This window comes from Quercus robur, chromosome 12 (assembly GCF_932294415.1).
Source record: "Quercus robur chromosome 12, dhQueRobu3.1, whole genome shotgun sequence".
In the NCBI taxonomy this organism is placed as follows: Eukaryota; Viridiplantae; Streptophyta; class Magnoliopsida; order Fagales; family Fagaceae; genus Quercus; species Quercus robur.
The window spans coordinates 14,372,906-14,377,277 of NC_065545.1; the positions used below are offsets into that span (position 1 = coordinate 14,372,906).

At 39.8% G+C, this 4,372-nt stretch overlaps 1 pseudogene; it reads right to left on the reverse strand.

Moving 5' to 3' along the window:
* Positions 1-268: 268 nt before the first annotated feature.
* LOC126708172 (uncharacterized) lies at positions 269-1,614 on the reverse strand (annotated as a pseudogene).
* Positions 1,615-4,372: the final 2,758 nt, after the last annotated feature.

The window sequence follows — 4,372 nt, forward strand, 5'->3', positions numbered from 1 at the left end:
TGGGATTGGATCCTTAGTCACCGCGACAGGACCTGAAGACTGCTACGTGATTGCTAATACTAGGCATTGCCTAGCCATGACGTGATCACCCACTAACTCTCCCCTGAGTAAGGTACTTAACCTTCAGATGTAATGTTGAGGGCACTGCCCCTACGGCATGAAGTTAGGGTCTGGCCAGGATAGCTGTGTGTGGGGAGAATGCTTCTACTACTATGAAATGAACTTGGAACTCCACATCACCAACCTATACGGGTAGCCTTATCATTCCTCAGGGGACCACCATTTTGCCATCAAAACCCATCAGCGAAGAATCATATCTATCCAAGTCCTCGGGCCTCAGGTTTAGCCTTTGGTATAAATCTAGATGCATGATTTCTACTCCACTTCCTTGGTCAACTAGTACTCTCTTCACATCATAGCCCCCGATCCTAACAGTAATCACTAGGGCGTCATCGTGTGGTTGAAGGGTTCCTTACTTATCCTCCTTTAAAAAACTTAGGGTAAGGGTGACCACCCTTGTTCTTTTGACAGTCTGATTTCTGGCCTCCAGGTTAGAGCCCCCCACCACAGACATGACCCTAGAACTCATCCAGATATCACTCCTTGGCCTAGCCAATATCACATTAATAGTGCCTAATGCTGGCCAAGCAACACCGCCTCCACACATCCCATTTCCCGAGTGTCCGACTTGTTCCATAAGCTGATGCAAGAAATAATTGATTTTCCCTGTCTTCGCCAACTAATTGAGGTGATCATGCAAGGTCCTGCAATCCTCCGTGGTGTGTCATCTGTCTTGATGATAATGGTAGTAAAGGCTTTGGTTCCCCCTAGATGGATCTCGTCCATCTTATTGGGCCACTTGAAAAATGGCTTGTTTTTTATCTTCTCTATTATTTGGTACACTGGTTCCTTTAACAATGAATTGACTAATTGAACCCCCACGGATGTCGCATGACTAGGGAAATCTCTTCAGGACCGATCATTATGATTCCCTCGTCCCCAAGGATCCCTCTTCTCAGGGAACATTTTAGCTTTACCTTTACCTTGTATTTGGTCCTCCTTTAACCTCTTCTACTTGTCTATGCGATCCATAAGCTGGCGCATGTTCAAGGTAGACTTCATTGTTAATGACTTCCTCAACTCATGCTTTGTCGGGAGGCCAACCTTGAAGGTCCTTACTGCCACATCCTCAAAATCGTCGTCTACCTCATTGTACGTTTCCCAATACCGGTTTAAATAAGTCTTGAGAGTTTCCCCCTCCCTCATGGCCATAGACAACAAAGAATCCACTCGCCTTGGGACTTTATTGCAGGTTATGAATTTAGCACCAAAGGCCTTTGTCAACTCTTCAAAGGACCCAATTGACCCCTCCTCCAAAGCATCAAACCAACGTATGGCGATGGGCCCAAAACTGGAGGGGAACACCTTGCACATAAGGGCCTCATTGCTGGCATGGACGACCATCTTCTGATTAAAGTGACTGACAAGCTCCATGGGATCAATCCTTCCTTTATATATGGTGAACGTCGGCTAGGAAAACCGATGAGGGAGCCTGACCTTATTAATCCTCCTCACAAAAGGGGACTTAGAAATCTGTCGTAGGGCTTTACTCATAGCATCATTTCCCATGGTGTGATGAGAAGGCCCCTTTCTGCGTTTGTTATGGCCCTTCTCGAACTTGTCTTGCTGTGAAGAAATTGAGTAGGACTCGCTAGGTGGAGTTCTAGACCTACGCCAGTATAAGTGATCACGGCTTCCCCCTAAGCCCTCACTTGATGAAGAAGATGGGCTTCTTCTATCATGCTTCCTACACCTCAACTTCCTGCGCAGACGATTAACTTCCCGTTTCAGCTTCAGTGTCTCCTGGTCATGTGAAATGTGACTCCTGGACTTGGAACGACTCTGCTCAGTACGTTCAATGTGATAAGATTCCACCACAACACTTGGGGTATGTTGCCTATCTCTCCTACGTTCCAAGTTAACAAACTAGTTCTCCCTCTGGGAGTCAACTGACTCCTCCCTATCTTGGCCAATGTTAGCCATAAGTACTTAGGGCCATTGTTATTAATTTTGTTCCATTCTGGCCAGAAAATTTCGTATCAGTATGCAAACTGGAATGGCACACCCCTCTGTTCCACCTTGGATAAAAATTCCGGCCTATTCCGGTGTGTTTCGGGCATTCCGGTTCATTTCGGTGAAATCTGGCTGAAATACAAGATTCGGCCGGTACATGTTCAATAGCAAAAGATGAGCCTCAGTGAAAAAGAAAAAAGAAAAAAAGAAGAAGATGAAGATGATACTGACAATGAGAACATAAATTAAAAGACAAGATAAGATGAGTGTAAAGAAATTTACACAGAGTAATAGGCCCAAAGAGGCATCCTTGGAGCTGAACAAAGCTGAGAAAGAGAGAGAGGAGATAAGAGAGACAAGATGAGAGTATCAAAGTTTAGCAAGAGGATGAGAGTATCAGACTTTTTCAATAGGTGAATATGGTTGTGATGAGGTTTTGAATAAACGGTTGTGATGGGGTTTAGGATGTGGGAATATTGGGATTTGGTGATAAATGGGACTTGAAGAGAAAGATGAAAATAGGGGAAGAGAAGACCAAAACAAATGAGATAGAACAAACAAACCAAAAAAAAAAAAAAAAAAAAAAAAAGAATCAAAAGATATGGCAGTGGTTGGGTCAGATAGAGAAAATGAATGAATAGTGAAAATTAAAATTATTATTTTATATAATTAGATTAAATTCATTATTTTATATCTATATTCCACTTTTTGGAATGGATACTTTTAGGTTATATATATATATATAATATTTTTTTTAAGGAATCTGAAACACCTTAAAACGGTACGCCGAAATAATCCGGTATCGAAATATTTCGTTCCACTAGACAAACCGAAACGGGATCTAAAACGAAATTAATAACATTGCTCAGGACAGATCCTCCACAACTTGTTGTCCCCATAGACAGCGCCAATTGTAAGGACCCAAAAAATAAGTGGCTCAAGCCCACCTAGAGTAATGGGTCGTGCCTTTCAACCCTAGTCCAAATCGATAGAATTTGTAAGAGGAGGGAATGAACAACAACATAGGGCTTTGCCCAAGGACAGCAACTAGGAAAAATAAGGTTTATATTAAGGAACAAATGGCTATCCAACTCTCCACAAGTTCTCCCGAGGAGACTAAGTCTGTACAAAAAATAATACTGTTCACTCTCTTCTTTCAATGTTTTTCCTTCTAATTTCCTTTCCCTTTTTTCCGATCCCTCTTTCCAATGCTCTCCCCTTTTCTTATATACCTCCACCTCCATCACATCTCCACCATCCATTTCTACCTAACCTACCTCTTTTCTTGACACTTGTTACCTTTCACATCTGAAGAAGATGGTGGAAGGAGTCTGCTTAGTTGTGACTTACACTGTTCAGGTAACTTCCTCATCAATGCGGCTGATAAAGCTGTTGTCTACCATTTAATGCGAATGCAACAGGCTATACCAAGCCAGAAACTTCCCTACTGCCCACTGACTTCCACTCTCTTCAAATTCTAGCTCCCACTTAAAATACCACAGAGTACCATGATTCATTACTTCTTCTCCTCGGGCAGCTTCCTTCCTTGGGCCCATGGCTTGCAGCATTTCCACGTCAATGCTGCGACCTTTCAACTTCATCCTCGGTCCTCGGGCCAATAATGCGACCCTTCAACTTCATCCTTGGTCCTTGGGCACCCACAATTACAATTTCTCATATCTATAAACTTTTTATTTTTTATATAAATTTTTTGTTATTTTCTTTAAGATCGTTAATAAGTTTTTGAAAGTTCATGTTTTTCAATGTCATCATTAAAATATTTCTATTTTTTAGTTTGGTTTTTTTAAGTTATAGAAAATAGTTTAAATTAATTAGAACTTATTGTTAAAAAAAAAAAAATCATTAATGCAGAACTAAACAAATTATAATTAAATTAGGTCTGATCTTCACTGAATAAATTATATGAAATTAGGTAACTTCTTTTCTACAAAATTTTAATTTGCATTCTTATTTATCAATACTTATAAAAATTAAACATGTATCATATATACATATTTTTTTGTCAAACTTTCTCATGTATGTTGTACGAGTTAGTAACTAGTTATTATTTGTACTATTTTTAGAGAATGACTAGATATTATTTGTATTACTAAATGTAAAATGAGAAAGGTGGGGCAAATGCAAGAGAGACTAATGTATTAAATGAAATTTGTAAAATATTAGGGATGTTATAGGGATTTCATTCAAAGTTTTACTAAACTCTATTCCATTATTTCTAATTTCTCTCAAATTTGGGAATGAATGTTAGATTTCTAAGAGAAAAATAAAGAAATGAATG